The 21282-nt window shown below is 39.9% G+C and overlaps 1 long non-coding RNA gene across 1 annotated transcript in view; it reads left to right on the top strand.

The window, feature by feature from the left end:
* Positions 1-21282, top strand: part of LOC145523496 (uncharacterized) — a 127806-nt gene that overhangs the window by 57015 nt on the left and 49509 nt on the right. Inside the window, exon 4 of the long non-coding RNA XR_014066626.1 lies at positions 1422-1535. This is a non-coding gene — a long non-coding RNA (uncharacterized LOC145523496). The remainder of the gene's footprint in view (positions 1-1421; positions 1536-21282) is intronic.

Raw genomic sequence — 21282 nt, 5'->3', positions numbered from 1 at the left:
CACCTTCTCCTCCAGCCCTAGGCAACCACTAATCTACTTTCTCTGTAGATTAGCTTATCCCTGGACATTTTATATAAAAATGAAGTCATACAATATGTGGTCTTTCGTGACTGGCTTTTTTCATTTAATGTTTCCAAGATTCATCCACGTTGTAGCGCTTGTCAGTATTCATTCCTTTTTTTACAATTTTCCATTGTATGACCATATATTTCCATTCATCACTTGATGGATATTTGAGTTGCTTATGCTTTGGGGGTGTTACAAGTAATGCTGCTATGAACAGTGTACAAATTTTTGTGTGGAGTTATGTTTTCATCTCTTTTGGTGTATGTGTAGGAGTGAAATTGCTGGATCATATGGTAATTCTGTGTTTAGTTTTTTAGGAACTGCCAGGCTATTTTCCTACTAGCTGCACCATTTTACATTCTAACTACCAATAAGTGAAGGTTCTAATTTCTACATATCCTTGGCAAAATATTATTTTCCATGTGTTTGATTATAGTCACCCTAGTGGGTGTGAAATTGTATCTCACTGTGACTTTAATTTGTATTTCGCTGATGACCAATAGTAATGAGCATTTTTCACGTGTTTGCTGGCCTTTTGTGTATCTTCTTTGGAGAAATGTCTAGTCAGATCCTTTGCTTGTTTAAAAACTGGGTTATTTGTCTTTTTATTATTTAGTTATAGGTGTTCTGTATACAACCTATCAAGAGGTAGAAGTTTGTTATCAGATGTATAATTTGTAACTGTTTTCTCCCTCTGGGTTTATTTTTAGGAAACAGTTTTAGCCACTGCAGAAAACCTTTTGAAAAGAATGAAAGAGAATCGCTGGGATACTAGCTCCATCTATGATCACTATGCAATTCTTATACGTGGCTTTAGGTTTAGGAAGAATGTAAAATGTGCTTGCTGCATAGGAAGTCAGTCATGAATTTCCTTCTGTTTCCCATTTGGTGGTGATACGAGGAGGGGATGAGATTTGTTTGCACCATGTATTGCTCCTAATATTCTACATTAGTCTTAGTGTATTTCCCCAAGTTTTGGAGCTGATTAAGGGCCACTCTGATGGAACAGCTAGACTTCGTGTTTTAGATTCGAGAGGCATTTGAAAGAATTCTAGTATTGAATGTAAGCCCTTTCCAAAGTTCACCCTTAACGTACTTCCCTTTAAAGGAATTAAAAGTCTTGTTTACTCTGTTGTTTCGATTTATTTTTTTAGAGAAAATATATTTATTTCCAGTTATTTAAAATCAAGGTTCCCCAAACAAGCTTTATATATAGCTCTTTTTTAACAGCATCGCATGTTTTAGCAGTGCCAGCTGAAATGCCTCTTCATGATTCACTTCTCATTACATGGGCCAAAGCAATTTGAGTTCCTTATGGAGAGTTACATACTAAAAATGTTGCCTGATATATGTAGGTATTCAGCTGCTTTTTCGTCTAACTCTGTGAGTACCAGGAACCAAGGAATGTGGGGACTCAAGCTTAAAGATGGTTTCCTGCAGTTCCTCTTATGAATTCTAGCAACACGCTGGTAAGTGCATGTTAATATATGTAATCTTTTTATGCTCTTTTGTATTTTCCAAATGTTCTAGAATTAACATGTATTATTTTATAATTCAATAAGTAATTATTTAAAATTTTGGCCCTTTATTTATTATACCATTAGCATTTCTTATTATAGAAAACATAGAAACTACATATAAGCAAAAAAGAGCAAAATAAGTGTCACTCATCATTTTACCATACAGGGATGATCATTGTTAGCACTTTAGTATTATTAAACTTTGTGTGGTTTCTTCCAGAAAAATTACTACTGGTTTGTACCCTTTTCTGCTAACAGTACATTTTGACTCTTTTTCTGTACAGTCAACACATTACGAATATGGAGAAAACTTTCTAATCCATGTCCATATTTAACAAATTAACTTTATTAAATAGTCAGGGTAAGTTATTTACTCTATTTTATGCATGAAGAGATGGAAAGGGAGAGAATTTAATTAACCTCCTTAACTGCTCAAACTAAAAAGTAACAAATGGAACTAATATTTGCATTTTGACTTGAAATCTAGTGTTCTTTTCACTCCTGCGCCGATTTAGGCTGGTGACACTCTAGATACTGAATCATCAAGGCAGGAAATGATAACAAATCTTAATTAAGGACATTCCTGAGTCTGAGTAAACAAAAAAATGTTGAATTGAATTATATAGCCATGAAATTATGTCGCTGGTGAAAGAAATTTTGTGGGTTTTTTGGTGCCTCATTAGTTGCTAATTAATTACTACCATGTGAATACCTTAATTCTGTAAATATTTTATGAATAAAGAAGAAAATGATGTATAAAAAAAGGAAAGGATGAATGTGACTCTGAACATTAGATAATAAAACGATTATCCAAAAAGTACATAGCAGGTTAGAGAGGTGAACTGAAGCTCTCAAGATGGTATGTAACACAGATGAAGGCAAAGTTCACCACTTGGGCTCTCCCAATCTCCTGTGTGTCTGTGGAACACTTGCATCATGAGGAACATCAACTTGTCTCCATGCTAAGCTCAGTCATGGCAATGCCTTGACGGCTTTGTGGTAGCTGGTAGCTTCTGTATCTGTGCAGGCACTGACAATAAGCATCCATTCTGCAGTGTTTCAACATGCTTCATGCTGCTGCATGTACCAAGAGTGAGGTTGGCTACATTCTGTTCTTATGTATTTATCCTTCTTTGCACCCAGAAAGGCACTTACATTCATGTCATATTGTTTAAGCTCAATGGCAAGTATGACTAAAGACGCACTAGTATGGTGAAGCCATTGGAAAATGCCAGTGGGAGTCTTTAGCAGGAGAATATTATCTGACACAGAGGTTGGCAAATTGTGACCTACTGGCCCAACATTGCCTGCCCCCTGTTTTTGTAAGAGAACTCTTGTTGGCACATAGCCATGCACATTCTTTGACATACTGTCTATAGCTGCATTTGTGCTCTGGTACTGGAATTGAGTGACTGCACAGAGACTGTAGGGTTAGTAAAGCTGAAGATACATACTATCTTACCCTTCATGGAAAATGTTTGCCCATCCATGATTGACAACAAGGGTATGGAAAAGGGAGAAGAATCCAACTCCCATTTTAACTCCAGGCATTGCAATTTTTAAAGAGGTAAAGTCAGTGGAAGCATGCATGGAGGAAATTCACCATCATGGGGTAGGAACTCAACATTAAATCTCATTTGATATGATAGATTGAGACTTTTAAAAAAAATTTATTTATTTTGGCTGCATCAGGTATGTAGTTGTGGTGCATGGGACCTTCCCTGTGTCATGTGGTACCTTTTGTTGCTGTGAGGGGACTGAGTTGCTAGGAAGCATGTGGGTTACTGGTCCAAGATCAGGGAACGAACCTGCATCCCCTGCATTGCAAGGTGGATTCTTAGCCACTGGACCACCAGGGAAGTCCCAGCTTGATACGTTTCAACTTGGAAAAGAGAAGCATTAAAGATGGGGAAGGGAGCTGAAGGAGAGTGGAAGATTCTTAGCTGAATTGAAGTGCTTAAAGAATGCTGAATGGAAGGATGTTGTGCCCTGAGTAGAACCATAGTGACTTCCAGGCAGACTGTTTAGCGGACTTTCTAATGATGAAGAATTTAAAAATGTAACACACCAGCCTGAGAGGTAAGGCTTCCTTGTCAGAGTTTAAAGCACTCATGCCTGAGCTGGATGATGACACACTGGGGACATCCACGAGGAGATTCGGGAATAGGAGTAGTCACTGGTTGGGGGATGTTTTACTGTCTATTATCATTTCTTTATATATATCACCTCTAATCCTCATAAATAACCTTGTATTATTATGAACCTCACTTGGTGGATGAGGAAACAATTTAGAGAGTAAAAGATTTGCTCAAACTCAAAATGCTGGTAAATGTCAGAACTATAGTCAGGTAGGTTGGTCAGTGTATTCCTTGAAGTGAAGTGAAGTGAAGTCGCTCAGCTGTGTCCGACTCTTTGCAACCCCATGGACTGTAGCACGCCAGGCTCCTCCGTCCATGGGATTTTCCAGGCGAGAATACTGGAGTGAGTTCAGCTTTTTTGGAGATATTTTTGAAAACAGAAAAGGAAAAAGAGAAATAGATATTTCTGCCAACTAGAACTTACAATTATTAATAGCTGTCAGTTCCGGGTTGTGAAAACATCTGTGATAATTATCTCTAAGCTAGTTATATTAATTATACAATTATAGCTTTATCATTTTAAATACCTTTAAAAATGATACAATTAATATATATCATGAAATTTTATAATTTTAATAATATTTGAGGACATAATCTTTTCAACTACTAGGATCTCCATTTTCCTTCTACCTATTGTAACTAATATTCTTAGGTTCTCCATGAGGCTCTCTGGTCACAAACTGATTTTGGAGGGTCTAAAATATGTACATATTGTTTATTTTCATTGACAAGTTAATCATCCAACCCATTGCTTTCTTTTGCTTGTTCCTGGTACTCTTTGCATAGCCCTGTTCTAATAAAAAGTAAAAAGAACAAGATCTTATATTATTAAACAAGGCCTTCTCTTGTAGTTATACATTTTATTTAGGGTGCCTAGAAAATTGGAAATGACCACTTCAACAGATTTTTTTTTTTCTTTTTTTGATTATGCCGTGTAGCATGTGGGATCTTAGTTCCCTGACCAGGGATTAAACCCAGGCCCCCTGCTGTGGAAGCACAGTCTTAACCACTGGACCACCAGGAAAGTTCAACATTTTTGCATCATAATTTTGTTTTATATTTTTTTCTCTTCCTTTCCTCATTTTACTTTCCATTTTTCATCTTGAAATGGTTGTATAAGCTGTACTTGACTGGTGGTCAGCATAGCTGACTGAAGTTGTTAATGTTTTCTCAACCCATTTCCTTCCATCCTCTCTGCAATCTTGCCAAACTAAGTTCTCCAGACACACAATGATTCTGGTTAATGTCTCTACCTTAATGATATGGGAAATGAGAGTTTGCTGCTTTTCCCACGATGAACAGAGCAATCCCAAAAGAGAACTCAAAGTTATGGGTCATTTTCTTAACTAAAATGCTGATCAGATTAAACTGGTTGTTTCAGTGACTTTTGCTCTTCTTGTTGATGGGGAATTGTGCCTCCTGCTGGGTAATGACCCCCCCCCCCCGACAATGTGCTTATGGGGGTCCCATGGGTGAGGAGTTCACACATGCCTTCCCAGACAAATGGCAGCCTCAGTTTTTCTTTCCTTCTACCCTGCTGCCCTTATTCTGGGATTCTACTGGGTCCCCCAAACATCCCACTGTACCAGCCAGTTCTGCTGGCTTCTTTGGTTATGACCCTGAGTGCCACTGTTGATGAAAGGAAGTCTGTGAGATGCCAGGCTCAGGGGCACAGTGGGGTGACACTGACTCCTCTCTGTGCCCTCTCTATTGAAGTGGCACCAAAGCCACTTGTGTCCAATACCCCTCAGAGATTTTGGCGAAGCTGATTGTATTAGTTTGCTAGGGCTGATGTAACAAATTCTACAACCTGGGCAGCTTTAACAACAGAAACTTACTGTCTCACTGTTCTGAAATCAAGGTGTTGACAGGATTGTTTGTTCTGAGGACTACGAGGGAGGATCTGTTCTATGCCTCTCTCCTAGCTTCTGGTACTTTGCTGGCAATTTGGGATGCTCCTTGGCTTATGAAGTGTCATCCTCAGTCCTGTCTTCGTGTTCACATGGTGTTCTGTGTGTGTGTGTGTGTGTGTGTGTCTGTGTCTGTGTCTGTATTCCCCCTTTTCATAAGGACACTGTTTATATTAGATTAGAGCCCACCCTACTCCAGCATGACTGCATCTTAACTCCATTTTTTTCAGTTGCTAAGAATCTTCGCGACTCCATGGATTCCAGCACACCAGGCTCCCCTGTCCTTCACTCTCTCCCAGAGTTTGTTCAAACTCATGTCCACTGAGTTGATGATGCCATCCAGCCATCTCATCCTCTGTTGTCCCCCTTCTCCTCCTGCCTTCAATCTTTCCCAGCATCAGGGTCTTTTCCAGTAAGTCAGCTCTTCGCATCAGGCAGTCAAAGTATTGGAGCTTCAGCTTCAGCATCAGTCCTTCAGTGAATATTCAGGGTTGGTTTCCTTTATGAATTACATTTACAAGACCTGGTTTCTAAATTCTGAGACACTGAACGTTAAGACTTGACCATGAAGGATACAGTTTGGCCCATAACACGATCCTTCAAGGTTTTCTGAGTTTTTTTCTTCTTAAGAATTGAAAGAGACTGTTTGGTCATAGGATTGTGACCAAAGTCAGGTAAATACAATACCACAGATGAATCACTTTGTGAATGGAAAAGTGCTCTCCAGATGGTAGCTATTACTAAGGGATAATGCTGATATGTTTGCTTATAGGCTCTATAGGCTCCCATCGAAGGATCAGTGTGGAGAAACACTAAAGAAAACTCCTCAAGCCCTTCATCCTCTCATCACAGCTAGAAAGACGGGGGGTAGTCATTACATTTTCTCCCTGTTGGGAATTGTTGATCCTATAAGGGAGCTGGTAACAAAGTAAGAGACATGACTAGCACTTACCTCCCTCCCAATCTGAGGACTGATTACTACCTTGCCCCAAAGAAAATGAACTATAGCAGCCTCTGAATCCAACATTTTTGAAATACTTAGTATTTGACTTTTGTGATCTCCTTGCAGAGTGGGAGCAGAGTCACAGAATTCGGAAGGAGAATCAGAGATCCTGTATTTGGACTAGATTGGTTTCAGCACTTTTGATGTTGTTCCCTTGATGAGCACAGGGGCCTGAGATCCCACACCTCATTAAAGAGCTTTTTGTTTTACTCTATTTTTCAAATAATTCCTCACAGTGCAGCGCCCTTTAGTCAGTGGGCTTTCTCTGAGTGCTGTTGATCAGTTTTGCTTTTTTTCTATATTTTTACTAGTTCGCATGTCGTTCATTATATTTTAATGCTTTGTTTACTTGGCCATTTATTCCACTGACCTAGAGAACCTTTTGAAGCTGAGGCATGTGTACTGCTCACGTTCATATTTAGAACAGTGGTTCTTAGACTTTAGGAGGCATCAGAATCACCTGGAGGACTTGTTTATCCACACATTCCTGGCCCATCCTAGAGTTTCTGGTTCAGGAGGTGTGGCTTAGGGCTGAAGATTTGTAGTTCTTGTAAGTTCCCAGGTGTTGCTGATGCTGCTGGCCTTGGAGGGGCGGGGGGCAGGTCACATTTCGAGAACCAGTGATGGAGAGCAGTTGCTGGCAAATGATAAGTGCATGATAATAAAATGCATAAATTCATGATTGAAGGTGAGGAACATTATCTTTTATATGATACTAGAAGGAGATGGCTTATCTTCCCCTTTTGCTTTCCTAGAGTGATGAGGATAAAATGAGATCATTTACTGAAGGCACTCCGAAAGCTGCTATACCTTGGGCATGTCCTGTCAAGGCCTATTCCTCAGTCCTAAGGCTGTTGTGGGAGTGGGTTCAGGGTTTCCTGAACATGGTAACAGAGGAGACAAACCTTGAGTTTCTCTACTTACCATTTTGGGGCAAAAATTGTCAAAAACTCTGTATTTCCTACTTCAAAGACAGTTGCAAAAGCTGGTTTTCTGTTATCTTTCACTGACACAAGGCTTTAAGTTCAGTTTAGCCCTTTTAAGTGGAGAACTGACTTCTCATATATTTTTCTAGTTTAACCAAATCAATCATAAATTAATAAAACCATAAGCCAAGAAAAATAAATTTGGTTGAAAAAAATTTAACCTATTTGCTTAAATGCAGATTAAATTAAAATTACATTCATGCAATCATGTGTTCCATAAAGATTTCCATGAAAGCTTCTGATTAATTTCACTGAAAATAGAAATATGGCCTGTTTCAAACAAGTTATTAAATATATATTGATTGCTGTAATGGTAACACTGTTGTGTTAGCAATTCATTTGCAGCACATGCAGCACATGTTTCCTTGAGTCTGGGTTGAGTTCATACCTGTTTTCTAAATCACTTGAAAATTGAGATGGTTGAAAATGATTAGCTGCAAAGGAAGGAGTGTGGAGTCAGCAGGAAACCTAATTGAATTGTGGAGAAAGAAACCATAGAAATCATTGATTCCTTTTTTTTTTTTTTCTTTTTGGCCTTGCCTCATGGCATGAGGAATCTTAGTTCCCTGATCAGAGATCGAACCTGGGTCCTAGCAATTGGTTAGTTCTTGACAGTGAATTGGTGGTAGAAAAAGGGAAGACGTTAATGGGAAAAAAGGGGGGGATCAAAACTTTAAGAGAAAGAACTTCTTAATCAAAGTCAAGAAGAGTAAACTCGGAATCTCAAATGTAAGGGGGAGTCTTAGAATGAAGGTGCTCCGCTTCTTCTGAGTCAGGAGGAAGTGAAGGTCAGCAAGGAAGATGGTGACAGTTTTACCTTGTCAAAGTTTAGAGACCTCATCTAAGCCTCATTTTATGGTGGAGGAAACAGAAGTCCAGAGAGGTGCAGTGACCTGTCTAAGCTCACCTTGCGCAAGGGCAGTCAGGTCTGGTAACAGTTTGTAGTTGTCCGGCTTCACCTCTCTCTCTCATTTCCACTTCCCAATAACCACACTTTTGTTTGCTTAGCACATTAAGCAATTGTTTACTAGACATTGTTGATGGTTGTGGAAAAGAAAAAGGGTGAGGAAAAAGTAGTAAAAGTAAATTCAATTTACATGAGAAACAATTTAAATGCTTAATTGGTTGAAAATAAATCAAGAACAGGTGGTGCTCTTGTCTGTTAGGCATCTTCAAATGAAAGTCTGGATGTTATTTTGCATTCAGAATGAAAAATGAAGAAGTCTTTGAGTGTAAAGATACATCACAACGTGCAAGGTATGGAAATTATATGAAGAAATCCAATTTGGACTGGAGAGAACGTTGAAGTAGATTCCAGTTGCACAGCTGCTATTTGCTGTACATAGACTCATGTAGATTGCATCAATGTTACTAGTCAAGTTTTCATATGGTTGCAAAATGGTGGCATATTTAGTCTCATCCAGCAAAACAATGACTCAGTAGAAAGAATACACCAGATATCAGGAAAGCTGGGTCTCAGTCCTGGTTCTGTCCCTAACCTGGGGACTCTGCATAAGTTATGTGGTTTTTCTGGGTTTTAGTTTCCTTGTCAAACATGGCCACATGAATGCTTGTTTTTCCTACCTCAGAGTAATGAGGCCAAGTGAGATCATGTTTTTTAATGAAAAAAGATGTTTTAAATTCCATGAACTTCCAAAGAAATGGAGCCCCTTAAAGGAGGGATGACAATCTGCTAATGATTCTTTCATACAGGAAAGCACACTGATGGACTTCAGAAATGCAAAAGTGAGTTTGGCACAGTTTGGGAACACAGGATGTAAAGAGTGAAACTGCACTGCATAACTGGGTATGAACACACAATTGGACTGTTTAGAGGCAATCGGGGAGAGGTGGTATAGAGAGAGAAATGGGAAGGAAAGGGAAAAGGGATAATTAGCCAGAAGGCAAAAGGTCCAGAGATGTACTTAAAGTGGGCACCTGATAGAATTTTCAAGAATAGTACTATGCGATACACACTACAAAGTTGCTGGTCTGCAGTGCAGCAGTATAATTCTCCACTTATGACCTTCAGTGAAAGTTTTTCAAAACACAAGAGCTTGAAATGAAGGTTCGAAGGGGCTGGGATGGGGACAGTCTAGGAGGGAAAAAAAAAGTTAAAAAGTACAAAAAGCAGAGAACAAAATTCAGTATAATTTGAAATAGAAATGAACATAAAACATAAGTTTCCCCCCAGAACATAAAGAGGTCTTGGGTAGGCATTCCAGAGAGTACAGAATAGAAGGCTGGACCAGTTTTATGGACCTTAAGGGACAGAGTGACCTAAGATGATATGCAGATAAGGAACATAAAAGACTTGGGGAGACAGCAAAGCAACAACAATATAAGTTCTTAGCATGCTCTGAGGAGTCAGGACAAATATCTAGATAATTCAAAATAAATTGAAAAATCCAAGCTTCTATGCTTCTAATATGTAGCTGCTTTAGAAAAAAAGTTTAGTTTCTAACTTTCTGTCTTAAACTCTGTCAAGAAACAAATCTGCAGGACCTGTAAGGCAAGCAAACATGTACCTTTTCTTTCTTGGTGTCAAAAAAAAGGAAAAGCTGGGTCTCAGCTTTTTCAAACAAATTTGAAGTGATTCTCTGATATTCATGACTGTGAGGGTAGATTCAAGCTTTTAAATTCAGTTTTCAGTGTTTTCTGGTTCTCAGCTTCTGCAAACTGGGCTGGTGTTTTAAACCTGGGGTCACAGTTGGAGTTTAATTTGCATATCCAGCTTAGAGAATTTCAAGGTTTCCAAGGCTGTTCTTGAGGTTTGATTGTCATCTAGTCTCTAGTGCTTGAGTGAGAGAGAGGAAAAGATAGGAAACTGGAGACCTGTGTTTTGTCTTTCTTCTTTTGAACACTGCTGGAAGCAGCTAAAGCTTTCTCCATAGTAACCTCCATCCTTGACCCTCAAAGTGTGGTCTGAGGACCAGCAGTATCAACATTATCTAGGAGCTTGTTAGAAAAGCAGCATCTCAGTACTCCATCTGAGACCCACTGAATTGAAACTTGCATTGTAGCAGGATCCTCAGGTGAGATTCTTGTGGACATAATGTTTGAAAAGCACTCATCTAGGAAGTGTTATAATACAAACCCATTTGTTAGGTGATGGGGAGCCAGCCAATGAGAAAGGAAAGGGACAGCACTGCTGCTGTTAGACATTTTCTGAGGGTTTTAGTTGTGAATTCAGTGTGAATTATGCAGCTTAGGAATAGAAAAGGGACAGTAGGGACTTGACTACACTTCTGACCCTGTAATGTCTCACTAAAAGCCCAAGTTGGTTTCTCAGTAAACTCCTCACTGAATAGAGACTAGCGAGTCCTTAGCAGGGAGCCAGGTGTAGCTTATGTTCCCATTACTCGATATTCCCATTGTTGTTGTTTAGTCGATAAGTGGTGTCTGACTCTTTGTAATCCCATGGGGTGTAGTCCACGTGGCTCTTCTGACCATGGGATTTTCCAGGCAAGAATACTGGAGTGGGTTGCCATTTCCTTCTCCAGGGGATCTTCCTGACCCAGGGATCAAACCCATGTCTCCTGCATTGGCAGGTGGATTCTTTACTACTGAGCCACCTGGGAAGCCTGATAATCCCATTACTCAGGACTTGAAAGCTGACAGATTTTGAGAAGTAGTTTAGTTATTATGTTCCTAATGAAGGGCTGAGACACAAAAGTAACATTAACTTCTGAGGTAAAAAAAAGTGTAAGTCACTCAGTCGTGTCCAACTCTTTGTGACTCTATGGACTATACAGTCCATGGAATTTTCCAGGCCAGAATACCTAAGTGGGTAGCCATTCCCTCCTCAAGGGGATCTTCCCAACCCAGGGATCAAACCCAGGGTCGAGAAGATCCTCTGGAGAAGGAAATGGCAACCCACTCCAGTATCCTTGCCTGGAAAGTTCAATGGACAGAGGAGTCTGGTGGGCTATAGTCCATGGGGTTACAAAGAATCGGACATGACTGAGTGACTAACACACACACACACGCAAAGTGTCTTTATTTCCTTTGTATGATCTTAAAACCCTTGGTAGAGTGGGACCCTGGCAAAAATGAGCACTCAATAAACATCATTAGCAGTGATTTGCATGATTTGCACCAGAATGGCAATATTGTTAATGCTGCTCATTCCCACAAATGTCCTGCTTCCCATGTTAACTTTTGTATATCCAGCAACCAGAAACCTACACTGCTGAGTGTACAGAATATCGGGCTCCAGTTAAGTGTGATTAGATATTGATTTCTGAGCCCCAGAAACATTTAGCAATGCAAAAGCTCTCGAGTATTGAGTCATTGTGGACTGTGTGGCTGATGCTGGCAGAATTCCAACAGTCACAATTTGTGGAAAAATTCTAGATTGGCCACACAGCCCACGCTGTGGATTTGCACTTTTGTGTGGCTCTGATCTGTGTCCTGGTCCACCAATTGTCCTTCTTACCTTGTCTTTGCTGACATAATTTTTTGGCCATCAAGGGAACTAAGCAGAGAAGAGATACTTGGTGCAAACTCATCCAGACTACTGGGAAAAAAACAACAGCTCAGACTTAGAGGTGATGAGCTTGCAGTGAAATATAGCATAATATTACTCTTTTATATTTGTATTATATATAATACTGCTTTTTTATTTTCTGTGGGAGTTGCTATTAAAGAACTATGAAAAATATCCGTTTAAAGCTCAAATATATAGTGTTGAGAATAAGAGCTAATCTTTTCACAAATTGTGGAAAATTAAAGACGGCCATATTTTTGACAATCCTCATTTGGGATACAGAGTCTGTGTCCCCTTTCGTTAAATCTGGGCGGGCTCTGTATCTGCTGTAATCAACAGAATATAGTCAAGGCCTAGCCACGACTCATTAAATGACTTGCTCTGGTGTCCTCACTCTGGAACTTGCTGGAAACATGCCCTCTGGGGTGCCTGGAGAAGCCTCAAACAGGGGGGTGGCACTTTTCAGAATTTGCTGTGAACCAACCCAAAGGGGTGCCAGGGGAGCTACTTGCTGCTAAGTGCTGCTGGCTGCCTTGAACTGCAGAGCCAAGAGCTACAGAAGCTACCAGGTGACAGGAGTGCATCAGAGCCAGGAAGAGAAAGCCCCTTCCTTCTCCAGCATCTCTACTGGCAAAGCACTCCACTGACAAAACTTAACGTTAGTTCAACTGATAAAGAAGAAACTACATAGCTGAGAGGCAATACATTGATCATTGTTACAGTTTAAAAAGCACAACAGAATATAGTGGAAATGCTATTTGCCAGTTTCTGGACCCAGACTTTGAGGAACTGGCAGTTTCTACTTCCTGTCTTTGGAATCTGGTCATCATATTGTGAGAAACCCCAATAACAGAGAGAGGCTACATGTAGACATTCCAGTCAGTGGTCTAGCTGAGCTCTCAGCTAGTGACCATGTGAGTATTCCTTCCTGAATGTCCAGTCCAATTGAGCCTTCAGATGACTCCGGCCACTGTCTGACCACAACTATGTGAGAGAACCTAGAGAGAATCAGCCAGCTGAGCCAGATAGCCCATGGAACTATGAGAAAGAATGATAAATTGCTTCAAGTCACTTCATTTTTGAGTGGTTTGTTATGCAGCAATAGATAAGTAGAATACAAGTTACTGTATTTATTTCTAGTAGGAGGCCACTCTAAAGCTATGTTATTGCATTTTTACTCTTTAAGACATGATCCCAAGCCTTACATTTGGAAGACTTCCTGAGGCTCATTGCAAACATTTGGCCCACTTAAGCTTGCAATATCATACCTTCTAAAGCTCAAACTTAGAAAGGTGACTTCTCATTGAGGAAAAACTCACGCTTGTTTTATTGAATTGTCAGAGACCACCACAATGGTGAGACCGTCGGGTGTACCTGGTTCTGTTCTCAAACACAGATCCTAAAGCAGCATTATGCACACTCTGTGAGCCTGTCCACTTATGATTCCATGTGGCCTGTTCTTCATTTAGTTCCTTCAAGTGGGAGCTCTTCTGGCAGGGAGTCCACCAGAGCACCAAATAGTGTCCATAAATGTCCTGTGTTATTGCCTTTCATTTGATACATGGAAACTCCCAAAGGATTATGATTGTGTTGAAGTCAATATTCTATTTTGGCCTCCCTTCCTGTATTTTATCTGTGGAACATGGTGTCAATTCATAAGTCATGACACCCTGGGAACTGGGATTCTTTCAAAGTTTTGGTACAAACTTCCAAGGGCAAATACCAGTCTCCATGTCTCCATTCTAGCTCAGGATTCTCAGCCTTGGCTGCACATAACAGTCACCTGGGAAGTGTTTGAAAAAGTAAAACTACTCATGGCTGGTCTTACCCTGGGTTAATCAAATCAAAATATTGAGGGGAGGGACACCAGCATGCTATTTTAAAAGTTCTTCTGTAGTGATTCATAGATGCAGGGAAGGGTAAGGACGTCTAGCCTGATTATTCATTTGGCTTCTTATTTGTGGTAGAGAGAAGTGTACTGCATTTCCCAGTAGTGTATCTGTATGTCCAATTCTTACATTTTCTTTAAGACCCAGCTCAAATACTATTTTCTACCTGAGACTACAAAGTCCCACAATTGACATCATTTCTTTTTCTTTTGAATTGGTGTTATTTTAATTTGAACTGTGTTTTCTACCTACTGTATGCTTTATTATCGCTTTTGCTTCTCCTTATACTCATGGTGTGTCTCTGACATATATATATATATGTATACACAGTAGGAACTCAATAAACATTTATTAAATTAAGACATAAATGGATTTTGAGAAAGTCATCCTGCTTCCAGTGAACACCAAGTTTGCTTTTGTATTGATGGAGGTGGAGGTGCCTACATATGGCCTCAGTCTACACTCCTCAATTAGAATTGCCCCATAGCCACCCCCACCCCTCCTGCCACCCCACCCCCAGCTCCCAGCCATGGCAGACCCAAGCTGCCTTTGCTCTTGGATCTCTGTCTTTGGTTGCTCCCTCTCCCCATCTTTCCTCTTGTTACTCTTCAGTTAAGTTTTTTGTTTCTTATTTAAATGACCCTTCTTTACAAAGGTCTAAATACTTTCTTTGTAGGCAGGGATGGTCATCAGAGGGAAGGTGAATATTCCACAGTGTGCTGTGGAATGAAAACCTTTTGAAAGTACCAAGACTGATAGGGCTTCCTGCTTGTCTCCCTGCTGGCAAAGGACTAGCTATTTACTGAGCTAAAATGATAAATATTCCAAGAGCAAGCTCTAAAGTCACCAAGCCCCACAGTACTCTTTGCAGAGTCTCTGTGGTATCTATACTGATGAAGCCACTAGATGTAAATCTTAGCCAGTAAAAGAGACAGTGGATAATTGTTTTGGGTTTTAGGGCCTCTGCTGAAATGTAACTGATTTTCAAGTTTCCAGTAATCTTAGAACAGACTTCAAAGAGATGGATCAGTGTGGTCCCTTTTCACTTTTTTTTGTATGTAGCATTTTTTTCCCATCCTACTATTTATTCATTCATTTTTTACTTTTGTTCTGAAACACAAAAGTCTTCTTATTTTTTCCTTTAGAATTCATAATTTTAAGAGTTACTAGAAAAGTCCTCCAATTCACCTGTAATTGAAGAGTTCTCCTTTGAAGTTCAAATCTTTCTTAGCTCTAATTTGAAAGGGAGTTATGCTTCTGTGATGGACTCATGACATTTCTTATTGGGGATATAAAAGGTCAGATTTTAATGCCTTCTTGTGATATATGTAGCTGGCTCAAGATCAGGCAGTTCTGAATGATGGAATTTAATTGTAATTTAGTAAGGGGTAAGAGATAAGAAATTATGACTTTGCTGTAATGCCTGAGCTATACACCAGTTCTTTAGTATCCTGCATGGTGGTTTGTGGGTTATAAGCTGCAACTACAGGAAACCTCTCAGGGATGCAGTGATGATACTCTGAGTAAAAGCAAAAACTCAGCTCGAGTTCCAGTGGTTAACTGACATCCTGCCTTAGAAAAACAAAGACAATTGCCATGGTATAAATCCTCATCTTCTGAACATTCTGGAAATCCAGATGGATATTTACCTAGTATCTCTCATTTTGTCCAATTGCCTCAAACTTCTTACATTGTCACTTCCTTTTTCCCCAGTAAAAGTTCCTGAGTATACAAAGGTACCTACCCATTTCCTTCCTTTGTCATATAAAAAAAGGGCTGCTTCTCTCTTCCCAATCTAAGAAAATCTTTTCTTTCTCATCTGTTTTAAATGAATGAAAGGATTGATCCAACTAATAGATAGGAGTTAGTCCTACATTTATTAAGAACAGAGATAATGTGATGTGGTAGAAAAAGTACTGGTACTGGACTTAAGCCTACAGTCCTTATTAGAACTTAGACTTTCTGAACTGCAGCTTCCTCATCTGTAAATTACCTGTTCGGTTCAGTTTTCAGTTGTGTCTGACTCTTTGTGACCCTATGGATTGAAGCACAACAGGCTTCCTGATCCATCACCAACCCCCAGAGCTTACTCAAACTCATGTCCATAGAGTTGGTGATGCCATCCAACCATCTCATCCTCTGTTGTCCCCTTCTCCTCCCACCTTTAATCTTTCCCAGCATCATGGTCTTTTCAAATGAGTCAGTTTTTTGCATCAGGTGGCCAAAGTATTGGAGTTTCAGCTTCAGCATCAGTCCTTCCAATGAATATTCAGGACTGATTTCCTTTAGGATGGACTGGTTGGATCTCCTTGCAGTCCAAGGGACTCTCAAGAGTCTTCTCCAACACCACAGTTCAAAAGCATCAATTCTTCGGCGCTCAGCTTTCTTTATAGTCCAACTCTCACATCCATACATGACTATTGCAAACACCATAGCTTTGACTAGATGGACCTTTGTCGGGGAAAATAATATCTCTGCTTTTAATACACTTTCTAGATTCATCATATCTTTTCTTCCAAGGAGCAAGGGTCTTTTAATTTCATGGCTGCAGTCACCATCTGCAGTGATTTTGGAGTCCCCCTCTCCCCAAAAAAAAGTCTGTCACTGTTTCCATTGTTTCCCCATCTATTTGCCATGAAGTGATGGGACCAGGTGCCATGATCTTCATTTTCTGAATGTTGAGTTTTAAGCCAACTTATTCACTGTCCTCTTTCACTTTCATCAAGAGGCTCTTCAGTTCTTCTTTCCTTTCTGCAATAAGGGTGGTATCATCTGCATATCTGAGGTTATTGATATTTCTCCCAGCAATCTTGATTCCAGCTTGTGCTTCTTCCAGCCCAGTGTTTCTCATGATGTACTCTGCATAGAAATTAAATAAACAGGGTGACAATATACAGCCTTGATGTACTCCTTTCCCAATTTGGAGCCAGTCTGTTACTCCATGTCCAATTCTAACTGTTTCTTCTTGACCTGCATACAGATTTCACAGGAGACAGGTTAGGTGGTCTGGTGTTCCCATCTCTTAAAGAATTTTCCACAGTTTGTTGTGTTCCACACAGTCAAAGGCTTTGGTGTAGTCAATAAAGCAGAAGTAGATGTTTTTATGGAACTCTTGCTTTTTCAATGATCCAATGGATGTTGGCAATTTATTCTGGTTCCTCTGCCTGTTCTAAAACCAGCTTGAACATCTGGAAGTTCATGGTTCACATACTGTTAAGCCTGGCTTGGAGAATTTTGAGCATTACTTTGCTAGTGTGTGAGATGAGTGCAATTGTGCAGTAGTTTGAGCATTCTTTAGCATTGCCTTTCTTTGGGATTGGGATGAAAACTGACCTTTTCCAGTCCTATGGCCACTGCTGAGTTTTCCAAATTTGCTGTCATATTGAGTGCAGCACTTTAAAAGCATCACCTTTGAGGATTTGAAATAGCTCAACTGGAATTCCATCTCCTCCACTAGCTTTGTTTGTAGTGATGCTTCCTAAGGCCCACTTGACCTCACATTCCAGGATGTCTGGCTCTAGGTGAGTGATCACACCATTGTGGTTATCTGGATCATGAGGATCTTTTTTGTATAGTTCTTAAGTGTATTCTTGCCACCTCTTCTTAATGTCTTCTGCTTCTGTTAGGTCCATACCATTTCTGTCCTTTATCAAGCCCATCTTTGCACGAAATGTTCCCTTGGTTCTCTAATTTTCTTGAAGAGATCTCTAGTCTTCCCCATTCTATTGTTTTCCTTTTTTCTTTGCATTGATCCCTGGGAAAGGCTTTCTTATCTCTCCTTGCTATTTTTTGGAACTCTGCATTCAAATGGGCATATCTTTCCTTTTCTCCTTTGCCTTCTTGAAATTACCTGTTAGTTTCAGTTTTTTCTTTACTAGTAAATTGCTTGGAGGTTTAAATAAAACAATCATCTCTTTGGAATGGTTCTATTATACTATGTTCTGGGGCATGCTAATCCACTGCTCATGTTACCTGATATGCCCTCTTGTAGTGAGTTCTTTTCTTGTGTTGTTTTAATCTGTGCTTGTAGGCTTAGCCCCAGCTGGGATTATTATCATAATGTATGAGTCAGATGTGCCTGGCTTGTGGGAGTATATTTACAGAGACGTTTTATATTTGGATGGGTGTTCCCAGGGTTTCGGTTGTCCAGGGTGAGTTTTCACAGTTATTTGTCAGTTTGAGATTCCAGCCCCATGTGGATAGTATTCATTTGGACTCCATATCTATATGTGCACAAACTAGGACCTGTGGGCCCCCCAGACTTAATGCTTCTTAGCTTCTTACCCAGCCCCCTTGGGAAGCTCTTTCATTCCCTTTCCGCAAAGCAGGGAGGGCTTATGTAGAAGTTTTAGCATCACACTTCATATGGACCGATTATTATCTCCATTACCATCTCCGATGATCATTGGAATTTTATGATTCTGGTCCCTCTTTTTTAGGGCCTGTAACCAAGTCTGCTATCTTCCAGGGTTCTGCTGCACTCTCGAAAGTAGTATGAGTTCCTTTGTAGTGTTTTGGAAGCCAGAAAACTCCTGTCTGTCTTTTGAGTTTGACTTAAAAAAACATTATAGTTTATCCAGCATCTCTGTTTTGTGAAGGGAAAGAGGATTTGAGTTCAGTTTGCAACATTGCTGAAACTAAAAATTAAATGGGTATTTTTCATGAGCATTTTCCCTTGGTTAACTGCTTTATTTTATTTCATAAAGGCACCCCTGTTCACTAGTAGAAGCATTGCTGCCCAGATGCTGATGTGCAGAGGAATCCCCCTGGGGATCTTGTTGAAATGCAGATTCTGATCCCTGTAGGCCTATGGTCCAGATGAGACTCTGCATTTCTACCAAGCTCCCAGATGATGCTGAGGCTCCTGACCACACTCTGGAGAGTGAGGATTTGAGAGAGACTAGTAATGACTTCTTCCCAATTGCTGTTTTACCAGTTGCTGGAATTCATTTGTTCTGGCTGCCGAATAAAATTGCCACTCATTGGTCTGGTCTCGTAGATGAAATTTTGCATTGAAAGCAGTTTGAAAATTGTAAAGAGCCATAAAATATTTCTCCTTTTGGGAAAAAGAATCCATAAATTCAAAATGGAATTAAATTTAATTGACCTTTAACGTCCTTGAAAATACCCAGAAGCCCCAATTCTTCTGCCTCCTGATTTCCTTTTTATTAAACCTATTTTTCCTCAAGCTGAAATTCTGGGCAAATTAATAAAAGAATTAACTTCCTATAATTCAATTTAAATTAAAAAAATTACTTATATTGTTAATATTGACTTCTTTTTTGTTATAATTGTATTATTTTGTATGCTTTAGCCTGAGAACTTATTCATTATGGTTAATATTGGTATTACAGGGTGGAGTACTTGAGTTCCAAATAATTGGTATATCAGGCAAATCTTTAGAATATGAGATTATTTGTATCATCAAAGATTCCCAAGAAGTTACAAATTCTGTTGCTCTTGTGTAGGATGGGAAGCATTTCCCAAACTTTCTCCTTGTACCCCCAAACGTATAAAAAGCAATTCAAAGGTTGATTGGCACCCTGACATGGCTAACTTTTGCTCTTTACATCTTAATTTTATGGACCAAAACTGGTGTGGCCTTTAGAATTAATCAGGGGTGTAGAGTAAGGTGTGATACAAGTTGGTTTCCCCCATGTGGACTGGTAGAACGCTGGGTGTGACCTTAAAACTGTGAGGTGTGGTAAGAGGGTGACACTGTGGGAGGTGACTGGAAAGAGAGGCAGCCCCTGGGCCAGTGCCTGACTCTACGATGGCTCTGTCATCATATTACCTGAGATACCTGGACAACACACATCCTTTCTCAGTTCTCTGTTACCTTCTCAAGGACATGAGGGGTTGAGCTGGGCCATCTTCTGTTTCTTCATCTAAAACCCTACTCCACACTTGCCATCACTTATGCCCATGTTCCATCTGCAAACCCATGAGCCAAGTGATAGACAACAGGTGTTGTCATATCAGTGAAGAGTATAATCAAAAGGGCCTCTGAATAGGAACAGTGAGTAAATAAATTCGTGGGAAAAAACTGACCCATGTCCTGGCTCACACAGGGAGAATAAGTGTGAGGCTTCATGGGACCTAAATTACATTTTTTTTTTTTCGGAGAGAGGATGTCAGGGTTTAAAAGGTGGCCTGCCAATAAGGCATATATATCCACCTGGAACCTGTGGAATTGACCTTATGTGGATGACCAAATTACACTTGCAGATACAGTTAAATTAAGGATCTAGAAATGAAATCATGTTGGTTTAGTTCATCGATCCATTGACAACTGTCCTTATAAGAGAAAAAGAGCAGAAGACATTTAGAAGAGAGCGTCCAAGAACGCAGAGACCTAGCAGCAGCTATCAGAAACCAGAAGAGCAGCATAGAACAGATTTTTCCTCAGAGTCTTAGGAAGGAACCAACCGCACTGACATCTTGATTTCAGACTTCTGGCCTCCAAAACGGAGAGAGAATAAGTTTCTGTTGCTTTAAGCCAGCTAGCCTGTGGTAATTGTTCATAGCAGCCACGTAAAAACTAATAGAGAGGGTGTAGCAGCACCAATAAATACTGAATGTTCTAAGTAAGTAATTACATTCATTATTTATATAAATTTATTCCTCATGATCATTTTGTAAAGTTGGTACTATCATTATTGACATTCTGGAAGTTAGGCAACTCAGGCACAGAGAGGTTATGTCATTGGCCCAAATTCACACAGCTAATAAGTAATGCAGTTGGAATTCAAACCCGGAGCCCATTTTCCTTTATCTCTAAGGTCTGTTTCCTATTTGTCCATAACGTGGTGGTTATAGAACCCGTGGTGTTCTCTTCACTGACTGGTGGGACCAGCACTTGGTATTCCCATCACAGCTGATGATGCTGTGAGGTGGTGGTGATGGGGCCTCTTGAAAATCCAACAGAGTAGAACATAGAACTTACTGTCTTGAAGTGAGTAATTTTGCTTAACGGCAATTTAAGTCAGAGCGCTTCATTCTCCTAAGCTGCAGAGGTGTAGGATGTACAGAAAGCATTCCTGCCTTGGAGAACACAATGCAGCACTAAGGGTAGAACTTGGCCCATTCAGTTTGGCACTTTTCCAGGAAGTTAGTGCTGGGAGAAGAAAGTGGAAAATGTGAAAATATAATTCAGTTCTTGAAAGGACAGGGGATTAGTTTTAAAAATAAATACTGGGGAGACAAAACTCTAAATAAGAGGAAGGATAACCATTAAAAACACTTCAAAAAACACTGTATATTCTTACCAGGCTATTCAGT

This window comes from Giraffa tippelskirchi, chromosome 10 (assembly GCF_054371585.1).
Source record: "Giraffa tippelskirchi isolate mGirTip1 chromosome 10, T2T-mGirTip1v1.2.pri, whole genome shotgun sequence".
Classification (NCBI taxonomy): Eukaryota; Metazoa; Chordata; class Mammalia; order Artiodactyla; family Giraffidae; genus Giraffa; species Giraffa tippelskirchi.
Note: the sequence above shows the minus strand (reverse complement) of the source record. Positions and strands in the feature narration are given on the sequence as shown.